Here is a 14,943-nt window from a genome sequence, read left to right as displayed (position 1 = left end):
TGGGATGTAGAGAGGATAATAATTATGAAGGAGACAATTAAACATATCGGGGGAGATGACAGAGAATGACAGGAAAAGGGGTAATATGGGAGTGAGAGGTTATCGACAGCATGTCCTTGGTTTCGATGGGTGGGCAATGCACAGCCATGACTGGCATGATGACATGGTATACCTGGGACACAGGGATAAAGCGTGGAGGTGAACTGTTAAGTAAAGAGGTAGGGTGAGAATATGGGAAAGATCAAAGCAACATTACAGATCAATCCCACTAATGGTCATGAAGTCTCAGTAATGATTTGCGGACTGTAAAGATTCATTGTAGTTGCCAAAATAGCAATTAACTTGGAAGAATCCATGGAGCAGATGCTGTTTTATTCACACCTTGGCTGATCTACTCCAGGCATTAACTTCCCTTTTGTGTCAGGTTCTCATAGCCTTCAACACCTCAATATTTCAAAAATCTGTTTATCCCCTCCTGAAATACTTGCACTGACCGGGCCTCCACAAATCTCTGGCATAAAGAATTCCAGATATTCACTAAACTCTAGGAGACAAAATTCGTTTGCATTTCACTTTTAAAAAGAGTCTGTAACTATGTCCCCTAGTTCAAGATTCCCCATTAGTGGAAACAACTTCTCAACATCTACCCTGTTCAGGACCCTCAGAATCTTGTAAGATCGCCCCCCCCCCCCCCCCCCCCATTTTTCTAAACTCTCATTAATAAAGGCCTAATCTGTTTAGCCATTCTAGACAGCCCGTTCATTCCAGGAGCCTAGTAAATTAGTCTAGTTAAACCCTTTTGAACTGTCACAAATGCCTTGACTTAAATACATATCATTTCTTAAATACAAGCACCAAAACGGTACATGGTACTGCAGGTGCAGTCTTTCCACCATCCTACATAGTTATAACTAGACTTCCCCAACATTAAACCTCAACCTCCTGGCAATAAAGACCAAAATACCTTTTTATTGCTGCAAATTTATATTTACAACAACATCATCGTGCCACCTAAGTAAGCTTAGAAGGTCTTCTTCTTCCTTTCTTTTCCACAATGTCTAGGTGCAGTCTGGGCTCCACAGCTGAGGGACAGGGGGCCTGCCATACAGTGGAACTTGTTGGTCTCGATGTTTTGGTTGGATGGCCCCTTGGCATTTGTGGCTAGAGGACCCAAACACAGAGTGCGCCATGCCCAGGTTCACCCTCCCCAGTTTGAATTCCAGAGAGTTGAAGTGTCCTGAGAGGGCAATTCTGGATATGTATATGGCTCCCCTCTGGCTGGGTGCCCATTGGCACTGACCTGTCTCCTTGTTAGGAAGGAGCACATGGAGTGAGGTCAAGGTTCTTCGTCCCTGTCACCTTGCCATTGTTGCTGAACATCAATAAGCGATGGGCTTCAGGTCTGTGTGTATATATATCCAGCAATCTTTGAGATACCTGAACTAGGTTCTCCATTGTGGCCACCAACCTGCCTATATAAGCAGCCAGATATTCTAGAAGTAGAACACTACAAACAGTTTTGGTGGAGTCCGACAACCTTTGAGTCAGTTTGACCAGTGTCTCCCAAAAACCTGCTTATTGCTCCTCTGTCTTCTTGTGAATATGATGTTTTCAATTGCCAGCAGCAACAGATGCTCTCCAGCCTGGGGCTAAGCAAGTGCCTGGTCTCCAGCAGCCCTCCAAGTCCCATTGGCTTGGGATGTTTGCTAATTAAGCAGTTTCAGAGACATAGCAGTGATGTACTCACCAGCATGTGCTTTAATGCAGTTAAATATCCATGGAGGAGACAGTATCTGAGCTAGTGGAGGGTGCAGGAGACAGCCTTGCCAGTGCATGGCACTGAGAGATCTGTGGCTTCTTCTTCTATCGAAAATAGGAACAGGTTAGGCCGTTTGGCCCTTTGAGACTGCTCCGCCATTCAATATGATCATGGCTGATCATCCAACTCAATAGTCAGTTCCTGCTTTTTTCCATGTATTTGATCTCTTCAACTCTATGCTATTTCTTGAAATCATACAATGTTTAAAAGCAAACTATTGTGGATGCTGGAAATCTAAAACAAATAAAGAGAATGTTGGAGAAACAGAAGTTCTTGTTCTGTTCAGTTCTGTTCTGAAAAAATAATACCAGACCCAAAATGTTAACTCTGTTTCCCACTCCATCGATGCTGGCAGACCTGCTAAGTTCCTCCAGCATTCTCTGTTTGTTCCACTATCAATATTGGTTCTACCTGTCCTATTGTGGGCTGTTATCTCCTGGAATGAGACAAAGGAAGAGGTTGAGTGATATGAAAGTGACTGGCACAACTGTTAGTATGGTGCAGGTGGAGAAAGGTGATGGGTATCCTGAGTATGTGAGTAGGCAACATAGATGGTAAGCAGGGTTAGAAGTCTGGGTGGATTGGGTGTGTGAGAGTGTGAGTGAAAATGTAGCATGTAATTTGAGAGTGGTAGACCATGAACCTTGGCAAAATGATAACTTTGGACCAGGCTGCCAGGCTGGTGGTGGTCTCCTCTGCGGTCATAGGATGACGCTGTTGTGCACAATCCCATCCAGTAGGTCCTCCAGATTCCTGTTGGCAAATTAGGGTGTTTACTTGTCTCTATCTCCACCTTTAGGGCAATTCACAGTAACTGTGCATGGCAACTCCAGAGTGAGAGTATGTAATCTGGTGGACAACTGTATTTCAATATAGTGACAGTGCTAGGAATTCTGAGTGGTCCTGGTAGTCGTGAGCACTTCCACTTCTGATGAGAGGGAAGATAGGATCAGAAAGGTGCCATACAGGTATTGTGCATTTGTAATGAAGTGCATTTTAGTGAATAGTGTGAGGAAACTCACTAAGGCTCATAGAGAGAAACCCTGAACGAAACTCCTGGAAGTTGACACTTGTCTGATATCTGGTAAAATTCAGCCCAGTATGTCAGTATGCCTTTTAGATACATGTTCATGAAATCATCATTGTATTATCGCGAAGAGTGCAACTATGCCAGTCACCATTTAATTCAGGCCACTTGAAGCTCAACACTCTGACAGAAGGATGCTGCTCTTTGTATTTGAATAACTTAACAAACATATATATGCCTATTAATGTAATATTTGTAATTATTACTGAGTTGCAATACTGTTGGATATTTCAATATCCTGTTGCCCACAGTCTAGTTTCTTTTGTTACAAGGGATAACATAAACTTTGCTGCATCAGGCAAAGATACACTGCTGGAAGTAAAATAGACATCTGACTCTGTCTCCTATTATCAACCATTAAGCATAAAGTAGATAAAATAACAACTTTCAGGACAAACAGCCCACCAGTAATACAAATTTAATCAATCTTTCAAGCATTAGCACCTTTATATTTGAAACTGGACAATGAGAAATTTTCAATCAGGTTTGTATTCCTGTTAGCATCAGATTAGGGTATTGAATGCAGAAGGATTAATACAAATCCAGAAGTCGGAACACATGGTTATAGAGTGTATATTAAAGGATCTTCCAAAAAAAGATGTGTGGCTCAGTTGCTCTCAAATCCGTCTGACTGATTGATAATTGCATCTGTGTTGACGATCAAATATATTACGTCAAAAAGGTTCACTGGAAAGTTTGAACTGAATGCTTAGAATTTGTTTCAGTTACTTTGAGCAGCCTGGTGTTACAGGAAATGAACGGATAACATGTATTGCCACTCTTCAATTTTCTTTCCAAAATGCGTAACTTCACACATCTCTACTAACTCCATCTGCCATATGTCTGCCCATTATTCTAGCCTGGTAACATGCTCCTGAAATCTGTTATTTGTCTCACTGTTTGTACATAATAATGTCTTTGATGAATATATTGCATCACCCTGTGTATGTTGTAATAATTAAAAACTTATTTGTCAGATTTATGGAAACAATTACAATAATAAAAAAGTAGAGAGCAGGCAAATATCAACACAAGAAGTTATACTATTTATACAGATATGGAATCTTACAGCACAGAAGGCAGCCATTCAGCCCAATGTGTTTGAGTTAGGAACTTGAAAAGGCCATCCAATTAGTCCCATTCCTCTGCCCTTTCCCCACAGCTTTGAAAATATTTCCCCTTCAAGCATTCATTCAGTTCCCTTTTTATAGCGTACTCTGCTTTCCTTCCCTTTCAAGCAATACATCCCAGTTTATAACAACTCACTATGTACAACAGTTCACTTCACTGAAATGCTGACTCCTCTGTCAATTACCTTTAGTTGTTGGCCTTTGGTTACCAATCCCTTTGCCATTAAAGCCAACTTATTATTCACACTGTCAAAACTTTTCAAGATTTTCCTGAGCTTTGTATCATTTGCAACATTTGAAATATACATCAACAAACTGATCTTGATATAGATCTCTGGACAACACCACTATGTACTTCCTTCCAATTTGAAAACAGCCATTGAAATTACTTCATGCTTTGCATATCTTAGATAATTTGGTAGCCATTTGGGAGTAAGCAGGGATTAGAGGAATCGTGCCTCCATGCAAAGGAGACAATCAGTTTGAAGGGGGCAACTCAACATAGAAGAATGAAAGACATTAATCTGGAGGATATGGGTTACTGCAGGGCTGGGATCAAAACCGCCATGGCTTTGATGAGATGACAGTGTGCACAGTGGTTGAACTGACTAAGTTGTTGGGCCAGGACTTAAAAGTTAATTTTGGTAAATTAAGATGTAAATGAAAGAATAGGGTGTATGTGTGTGGAATCTCAATAGTAATGGGGTCAACAGTGAGTGTTAGAAAGGAAGAAACATGAAGGTTTGGGAGCACCTTTTGATTATCAGGCTGAACATGTGATCTTGATCAGATGGGTCAATGGGCCGAGGAGTAGCAGATATAGAGTTTAATTTAGGTAAATGTGAGGTGCTATATTTTGGAAGGGCAAATCAGGGCAGGACTTACACTCTTAATGGTAAGGTCCGAGGGGGGTTGCTGAATAAACAGACCTTGGAGTACAGGATCATAGTTCCGTGAAAGTGGAGTCACAGGTGGATAGGGTAGTACAGAAGGTGTTTGGTATGCTTGTCTTTATTGGCATTGAGTATGGGAGTTTGGAGGTCATGTTGTGCCTTTCCAGGACATTGGTTAGGCCATTTTTGGAATTCTGCATGCAATTCCAGTCTCCCTGCTATAGGAAAGATGTTGGGAATCTTAAGAGGGTTCAGAAAGATTTACAAGGATGTTGCTAGGGTTGGAGGGTTTGAGATTTGGGGAGAGGCTGAATAGACTGGGGCTATTTTCCCTGGAGCGTTGGAGGCTGAGGGGTGACTTTATAGAGATTTATAAGATCATGACGGGCATGGACAGAGTAAATAGACAAGGTCTTTTCCCCAGGGTAAGGGCGTCCAAAAGTAGAGGGTATAGGTTTAAGATGAGAGGGGAAATATTTAAAAGTGACCTAAGGGGAAAACTTTCACACAGAGGAGGTGCATGTATGGAATGAGCTGCCAGAGAAAGTTTGGAAACAGGTACAATTACAGCATTTAAAAGGCATCTGAATGGGTCTATGAAGAGGAAGGGCTTCAAAGGATATGGGCCAAATGTTGGCAAATAGGACTAGATTTATTTAGGATATCTGGTCAGCATGGAAGAGTTGGATCAAAAAAGGTCTGTTTCCATGCTGTATATCTCTATGACTCTATAATCTGATAAGCACAACCTGTCTTCCATCTCCATGTCAAATATTAATGTGCAATAAAAAATGGAGAATGGAAGCTATCAACAGTTGGAGTGTGCAGAGTAAGTGGATTTTATTTGCACTGAGAATGCAAGTTATGCTTTTGAGTGATATGAGGCCCTTCAAGGGCAACTGCATTAATTAGGAACCTAGACAATACAGGCTGAAGACATCTGTAATCATAGTGCCTGAAATAACTCCACGCAGGCCAGTATCCAATCAAGTAACTTTTATTTACATTTGAAAATCCTTAACACTGAGCCTGCTCTCAGATGAACTGGATATCTGAGTCTGTTCGTATCTGTTAGCCAGGATTCTCTGATTGGGGCTGTTAACGTGGTCCAATCGGGGATCTCATATTCTATGAGGGCCATCTGGCTGACCTCACTACAATCACTACATCCCTCCTGCTATGAGTCTGAGGACAAAGGACGGTTCTTTTTTTTTGTAACTCCATTTGGGGCATTTTAGCACTGGGTCAGGCTCCCCCAACTCTGCCTCTGATACATAGCTCCCCTCTTGCACCCAGAGCATCTTGGAAGAAATTCACTCTTTCCTTCAGTTGGAACGGTGTTGAGACAGTGACATCCGCCGTGTCCATCTCGGATTCCGAGATATCATCAATGCTTGATGGATAGGAAGAACCCACGGATTCCAGAACAATCATAAAGGATGTTGTGGAACCAGGCACATTTTGCTCCCGCTCCATTTTCGAGCTCGCAGCTTTCATATGGACCATATGCTTGTACAGGACCATCGCACCTACCCAAACTTCATACCTCACTGGACCTGATGTTGCGTCAACCATGCCTCTTACCATGCAGGGCCATTCCCATGATTCCTACACGAAACTTTCTCCCCTGTGGTAAACTATCTTTCTCGCTTAGGCAGAGTCCTGTATTTGGCATTGGCCTCCCCGATGCTGTTCCCCCCACCCCCAGGTCCAAGAAGATCAGATTTAACCTGATGTGAAGTCTTCTCCCTATAAGCAACTCAGCTGGAGCTGTCCTTCTAATTGCATGAGGGGTGGTCTTTTAATGGGAACAGAGACAGTCTGGTATCTAGTGAAGCTGTAGGCTGTTTCTTTAAGCCTGCATTCAAAGTTCAGACTGCTGTTTCTGCTAGATCATTGGATAATGAATGGTATGTAACTGTCCTCATATGTTGAATAACATTCCACTTTAGGAAATACTTAAATTCCCTGTTTGTAAACGATGGCCCATTATCTGTAACCAACACTTCCAACAGTCTGTGCAATGCAAAAGATATGTGCAGTTTTTCTATTGTTGTCCCTGTGTTTGACTAATGAATTCTATGCATGTCCAGCCACTTTGACTGGGTGCCCACAATGACCAAGAACATTGAGTCCATGAAAGGACCTGCCTCATCAACATGTAATGGAGTCCAGTGTTTACCTGACCATTCCCATGAATGTGGGGGAGTTGCTGGCAATGGTTAATGTCCTTGTGGCACTCTGAGCACAGTCCCAACAATGCAGCTATGTCTGCATCCAATCCTAGCCACCAGACATAACTTCTTGCCAACGTCTTAAATTTGGAAATCCCTGGATGACTGTGGTGGAGTTGTTTGGGTCAATCACTTTTGCTTTCCACAATAATATGCCATTCTCTACCATGATCTGGTCTCTCCGGGTACAAAAAAGGTTTAACTTCTGGTTGGGACAGCCCTTTGATTCCCCCATCACCACCAACTGTTTCAGTTTTGTCAGAACCAGGTCTTATGCTTCCAATGTTTGATATTGTCAGCCGTAACTGGAAGCGTGTCCAGAAAATTTAAAACCGTTTTGGACTCTTCCAGTGTCGGCACCACCAGTGTTGCATCTGCCAGTGGGAAGCAGCTCAATGCATGCACATTTGCTACGTGGCCTCCCAGATGGTGTTCTAACTTGTAATTATATGCACTTAGTATTAGAGCCAACTGCTGAATTCAGCCTGAAGCTATGGGCAGCACTGCCTTGTACTCTTTAAGTTGACCTAGCAGGGGTTTGCGGTCTGTTATTTTTATAAATTTATGTCCAACAAAGCATTGGTGGAACTACCTGACTCCAAATATGACTACCAAACCTTCCTTCTCTATCTGGGCTCTGCATTAAGCTCTGCATTAGCCAAAGTCCTGGATGCATACATTATTGGCATTTCCCTCCACTGGGCTACCAATGAGCTAATACTACCCTGATGCCATATGAAAAGGCATCACATGTCAACACCAGATCTTGCCTGGGATCACAGTGTGCCAATACCTTAGCAGATGATAGCTGTTTCTTCGCTTCCCTGAAAGCTATGGCTTGGCTATGCAACCATTTCCAAGGCTAACTCTTTTTTACATTTTGTTATAAAAGTGCCAGGATGGAGGCCAGGCTATGTATAAACTTTCTGTAATAATTCACCAGCCCAAGGAAAGACTTAAGCTCCAGTACAGATGTGGGACTGCAGCACCTTTGATTGTCCTCACTTTATCTTCCAATGGGTGTAGTCCAGTCTTGTTGATTCTATAGCCCAAGTAGGTCATCTGGAAGACATATTTTTCCCTTTTAAGGCGTACACCTACCTGGGAGAAATGTCCAATGACTCCGTCCAGTTCTCTAAGTGCTTCTTATTGGTCTATCCTGTTATTAGCACGTCATCTAGATAAATGGCAACCTGGGGTAGACCTTCTAAAATGTTCTTCATCATTCGCTGGAAAATGGCGCAGGCTGACAATACCCGAATGGCAGTCTTGTATATTGGTACAAACCCTTACGCCTAATAATTTTAGCATACTTCTGGGAATCCTTATCTAATCACAATTGCAAGCACACATGGCTCATGTCTAGCTTTGTGTAGGACAGCCTCACAGCCATCTTTGTGTATAAATCTCTATGCGAGAGATTATGTAGTTATCATTTGTTTAAAATCCCCACAAAGTCAAACTGACCTATCAAGCTTCACAACTGGTATGACCAGTGCTGTCCATTCTGCATATTGTAATGGTATGATGATTCATTCACTTTCCAGTCTTCTGAGTTCTGCCTCTACTTTTACCTATAGTGCAAATGACACTGGGCAGGTCTTGCCGAATCATGGAATTGCTTCCTGGTCAACATGCAAGATGAACTTAGCTAGTTTGATAGTCGCTTAGTCTTCCTGAAAATCTTCCAGGTATTTCATTAGAACATCAACCAGGCAGCCATTTTCTAATCAAAAAACATTGAGCCAATCTGGATGAATTTTTCTCAAACAATTTCACCCCATCAAGCTTGGGCCTGAACCTTTTACTACAATCAATGGTAACTGAAGCCGCTGCTTCTCATTACAGACTAGAACCAATGTTATACCCTTAATCTGTAAAGGCTCTCTGTATAGTTTCTCAGTCTAGCCAAGGTATTGTGCGAACTTAAGGGTTGGAGTCAGAACGAATTTTGTTAAAGACTGGTTCTGTCATCACTGAAATGGCTGTGCCGGTTTCGACTTCCATTAGAACTGGGAGAATGTTTAACCAGACATTTATTTTGATTGGTTCTGATTTGGATGTTGCTAAGCAACTTAACTGTTCCAAACTAGATGTAGTTGGACTTTCCAGAGTGTGCACCGTCCTGAACACCAGCCTATGAGTTCTCTTACTCAATTTAGCTCTGGTGGGATGTTTTTGCTATCTTGTATCCACATACCTGCAGCAACTACAATGGCTTGCCAGCCAGGATCCTGAAGAAAACTTTAATCATTTGGCATAGATTTGGCTTTGCCGTGGGCTGATTGGAGTCCCTCAGTTCAGGCTATGTCCTGACTGAAGCTATGCAATTGCCTTCATCTAAGTGGTGTTCCCCAAGCTCAGTCAGACTGGGGAAGGTGTCCACTTCCATCAGAATATCCTGCGACTTATATGCCCCACTTGCCACATATTCCAATTGAAGTGGGAGATGGCACAGGGCAGAGTGACACTAGGAACACAGACACACAAGATGGCCACTGAGCCATAAGATGGCCACTTGACACACAAGATGGCCGCTGTACCACAATATGGAGAGACACAGCAGAGCAAACACAGATACTGCCTGGGGTCACCTCAATGCCAGTACAAAGCACTCAGAACGTAGTTGATTAGTTTCAGGCAGGTGGGTGAGAGAATACACACGAGTAGCGTATAATGCCCACCAAAGTGTCTGGGTCCAGCCAACACCTTTGATAGAAATGCTAACTGTTTGATATGGACTCGATACAAAGTGCTTATAGCCAGGGCTGCAGTAATTGTCCTTCTCAGGAAGAGCAATCAGCACCCATTACTATAGTAATGGACTTCAGCGCAGATGTAGAAATTAACAAAGGCTGCGCTGGAACTGACAATGACATCACCAAAACTATCAATGATTCTGCAATGTTTACAATAAACAAATTATGTTACAAAGACAATAACCTCATCACTGACCTATTATATTACAAAATGTATAAAAGTATCTTGACCATGTGCAATGGGTTGAGAGAAGACTCACAGCTGACCACTGTGCTGGCGGTGTCTTTCTCTCCCCAGAGCTCCAATATTTCCTTGTACAATAAACTCTGTCATTGAACCCCGACTCTGACTCCAAGGCTGGTGACTCTGAGGCTGGTACAGGAGTCCCGGAAGAGAGCACACCCTATTGAGACAGTATTCCCAGCCAACTGGTAGGTACCGACTAGTAGTTGGGGCCGGGAAGGTAGAGAAGTCCCACCTTGCTAGGAGGCTGCTATGACCATACGGATGGTGCTGAGACAGTATTATTGGCAGGGAGTAGAGAAGTCCTTATTGGTTAGGAACACTTTACTGTTAGTGGTATCTGAGGGTACACAATCTGCTAAATGGCAGGTCAAAGTTTCAAGGGGGATACTGCAGGTTCCCTTATTGAGAAACACAAGGCAGACAGACAAGGGTTGACAGAGCAAATGAAGAAAAGTGTTTGAGAATCATCCCAGACATTAGTACAAAAGAGATAGTGACGGAATAAAAGTAAAAAGATAGGGGTAATGTTTGTGTCCCAATTAGCAGGTCTAATTGAACAAGTGAGTGCCTCCGTGGGTAGGTGAAGAAAGGACCAGGAACAAGCTAAAGAGCTGGAGGAGAGAATACAAGAGTAGGAGCAGGAGTTAAGATGTATTCAGATGTATATTTGCTTCCCCCTTACGAGACCGCCCAGCAGGGACCAACTGCTCCTTCTGTTGGACGAACTGTGCAAGAGTATAACTTAGCGCCAGTAACCAGAGGAGGAACAGACTTACAGCCCAAAGCAAATTATAAACCCTCCCCCAGGGGAGTGGCAGAAAATTATGGCCTCCCTGGTCAAATTACAGCCCCGGAGCGCAAACACCAAGTTCTGGGAAGAGCTGGATAGTAGGGAACCAACTACACCTGAGAGACATAAACCAGCTGGACCGGGCAGCTTGCCCAGCAGATAAGTGGAAACAGGCAGCTGGTGGACCTGATGCCACAGCAGCCCAAGACTTCAGGTGACGATGGTAGACACATGTCCTTCCCTTACAGCCAAGATAGATGCCCAGCAGGCCCCCTTGCCAATTTTAAAGAGGAAATCCAAAGGGTGATAGGAAATGCTCCCACGAACTGGAGTAGGATAATGACCACTAAGCAACTTAAAGGGGAAGGAGCCTCTGAGTATGGGGAATGATTATTTAGGGTCTGTCAGGAATGCTCAGGGCAAGTGAACCCAAATCAGGGGGACCGGGCATTCATTCAGGCTTTTACAGATGGGCTCTCTAGGGCCGACCAAGTCATCCTGAAAATGGAAGTAATGATGTTCCAGGATTATGATGATCTAATTGAGTGGGCTAGCAGGGTGCAGGATGCAGAAGGTCCGCAATAAAGGCAAGACCTGATAAAGCATCCTACCAGAATGGAGATGAGATAGAATAAAACTATCCTGCCACTGTGGCCAATAAGGACACTTTGCTAGAGAATGTAGGGCCCCACGAAGAGAGGATAGAGCAGGGAACAATGTAAAATATTGCAGTCATTGCAACAGAATAGGACACATAGAAGCAGTATGCTGGGAAAAGCATGGGGGACCCCCAAACACCACCCAGAACAACGCGGAACCGCGGGAATCCCAAGTTCAGCAGAGCAGACAACCAGCTGCCCGCATTCATGAGGATAAAGGAAAGGGGAGAATTTACATGCCCATTGCAATAGGAGGGTGGAAATGTGAAATGCTAGTAGACACAGGAGCGACCGTATCTAACACAAACTTACCCATAGCCCACACAAATAAAATGATTCACTTAACCGGGGTAGGAGGGAATAAAACACCAGCTTACCTAAGCAAAACTACCCTCGTAGAAATAAACAATGTATATATCCCCATGAAATTCTATGTATTCCAAAATAACGAGGTCACCGTAATGGGCAATGATCTCATGAAAGAATATAATATTCTAACCGATTGTGCAAAAGGGAAATTGATTTGGCCCAGACAGGACGGTTGAAAGACTGAGACTGGGAAACTTACAAGTCACCTTGAAACTATTAAAGTGGCTACAGTAACCAGTAGGGACTGGAACCTTGAAAAGGGGGGAATTCAGAGCCATCTGCGCCTTCGACCCAGGAGCATGGGCAGAAACAAAGTTAGATACAGGTCGAGTTAACATAGACTCGATAAGGGTTCCCAGACTGGAGCATAAGCCCCATCGGCAATATCCATTAAAACCCGAAGCAGAAAAAGCAATTGAGGAGATAGTGCAAGGACTAGTGAGACAGGGAATCCTGAAAGCAACTACACGTACAACTAATTCCCCAATGTGGCCAGTAATAAAGCCTGATGGGAGCCAGAGGCTCACCATTGATTATACAGAACTAAATAAGGTCACGCCCAAATTGTACCCCTTTGTAGCAGTCCCCTCCACCATTTTAAACAGTTTGGCCCCGAACACAAGATTTTTACTGTTTTAGACAAAGCCAACGGGTTCTGGTCTATCCCATTACACTCTGAGTCCCAGAATAAATTCGCTTTTACACTAAGGGACAGGCAGTACACATGGACTGACCTGCCACAAGGGTTCCGCAACAGCCCCATTAATTTTCACAGGATGATGAGAGACATTCTTAAGAGAATAGATTGACCAGAGGGTAGCATGACCCCCCAATATGTAGATGCTATCCTAATTGCCTCAGAGTCCGAATCAGGACACTACCAAGCTTTATGTCTAGTATTACAGGACTTCGCAACCACAGGGTTAAAAGTTAGCCCCACAAAGGCACAAATTGGCAAAACACAAGTCTTATACCCGGGACATCTTATATCCCAGGGACTCAAAGAAATGTCCAACGACTGTAAGAAGGCAATCCAACAGATGCCACGACCTGCCACTGTCAGGGGAGTCAGAAAGGTCTTGGGGCTACTCAACTACAGTCGGAGCTTTACACCCGATTTCACAAAATTGGCGGAACCGATCCAGAGATTAACTAAAGGAGGCAAGCCCGCCTTGGAACTTGCAATCTGGGGGCCAGAACAGGAGGAGGCATACAGTTAGCTTAAAACTCAACTCATATCGGCCCCTGGGTTAGGGCTGCCAGATCCCAGCAAAGATTTTCACATCCACTGTAATAATGAGGGAGGACTTTACTCCGTAGTGATCATCAAGACCACAGTGGCAGGAGAAGGCCTGTAGGATACTACTCAACGACAGAAGGGCCAGCAGTCACCAGGTTGCCCAGGTGCATAGCAGCCTTAGACTGTGCTGCTTGGGCCGTTAGGGTTAGTGAGCCCATAGTAATGACAGGGAATGTCATCCTCCACACTAAACATACCCTAGTAGAGATGTTAAACGCAAGGAAACTGAGGGCTGTCTCCAATATGAGAAGGGCAAAGTGGGAGGCAGTTCTTTTACGCCCAAGTTAGTCCGTGATAATAGTTAGGGATACGGGAGAAAACCCAGCTGAGGGAATCCTAGACACAGGTGAACCACACAACTGTGGGGATATAGATGGGGATGAAGATAGGGGGAGAGTAAAGGATATCGCCCCTAGACACAGCCGAGGAGACCCTCTTCGTGGAAGGGCCACAAAAATACGTAGCAGGGTTGCCCAAACAGGATGGGCTGTAATAAATGATTAGTTAGAAACAGTCATGTCCGGGAGGATTGGTGGAGGTCAGTCTGCACAGGTAGCAGAACTGGTAGCACTCACCAAAGCACATGAACTAGCAAAAGGAAAACTTGTGTATGTGTGTGTGTGTGTGTGTGTATATATATGTATATATGTGTGTGGACAGTAAATATGCCTTCGATGTAATCCATGACTACATTGTGGCATGGGTAGAAGAGGGTCCATCACTGCAGGGTGAACCCCTATCGCACACCAATTAAGAATTCAGACACTACTGTGTGCCAGTGAACAGCCAAAAGAAGCTGCAGTAATAAAAATAAAAGCCCATCAAAAGGAGCCAGCAAATGAGAGCCCAGGTTGTCTAAAATTCAAAGGAAACCAGGCAGCAGACTGAGCAGCTCAGAAAGTCCTAGAACAAAAAGCCATTGACGAGGTTATGATAGCCACTATTGAATTAGCAAAGGACGCTGTCCAAATTCAACAGCTACAGGAGGACACCCCGCAGGAAGAGAGAGAGAAATGGGAACTGCAGGGGACATTCAAAGGAGAGGATGGTGTCTGGAGGCGAGCAGACAAGGTGATAGTACCAGCATGTACAGAGGAACCTTGATTATCCGAATATCAACTATCGGAATATTGGACTATCCAAAGGAGATCTCAAGGTCCCGATAGAAACATTACATCAAAGACGTGTTTCCAATACAGTTCGCGTCTTTTGTTTACAATGATTAAAAGTGAACTCGGCTTACTGAAATGCTGCCGAGAACAGTCCTGGACATCGATGGGAGCCCAGGCACCATCTCTAAATGACTGACCTCCCGCCTTCTCTCTCTCTCCACATTCTTTCCCAAGAGTTCTACACAGGTATGTACCCTAAACCCCCCCTTCCTCAGATAATCTCTCCAACACTGTCCTGTACAGGGCAAAAGTGGAACCTGTCAAAACATGGCAGTAAAAGGTTGTGTGTGTGCGTGCGTGCGTGCATGCCCCCAAAAGGAGGTGGCAGCAGCAGCAGTTTTGTTGTTGGTGTCCAGTCCGGCTGCCCCGGAAGGTGGTGGGGACAGACCGGAGGGAGACGCGCATAGGGCCTGGGGGTGGGGATTGTGTTGGAGAGGATTCGGGGGTGGGTGGGGGGAAGGGGCACTGTTGGATGGAGTTGGGA

The 14,943-nt window shown here is 44.1% G+C and overlaps 1 protein-coding gene across 1 annotated transcript in view; it reads right to left on the bottom strand.

Moving 5' to 3' along the window:
• Nucleotides 1-14,943, bottom strand: part of stxbp5l (syntaxin binding protein 5L) — a 546,595-nt gene that overhangs the window by 336,673 nt on the left and 194,979 nt on the right. The window lies entirely within an intron of this gene.

The sequence above is a fragment of the Chiloscyllium plagiosum genome, chromosome 12, assembly GCF_004010195.1.
Source record: "Chiloscyllium plagiosum isolate BGI_BamShark_2017 chromosome 12, ASM401019v2, whole genome shotgun sequence".
Taxonomy (NCBI): domain Eukaryota; kingdom Metazoa; phylum Chordata; class Chondrichthyes; order Orectolobiformes; family Hemiscylliidae; genus Chiloscyllium; species Chiloscyllium plagiosum.
The sequence above is the reverse complement of the archived record's forward strand: the minus strand, read 5'-3'. Positions and strand labels throughout refer to the sequence as shown.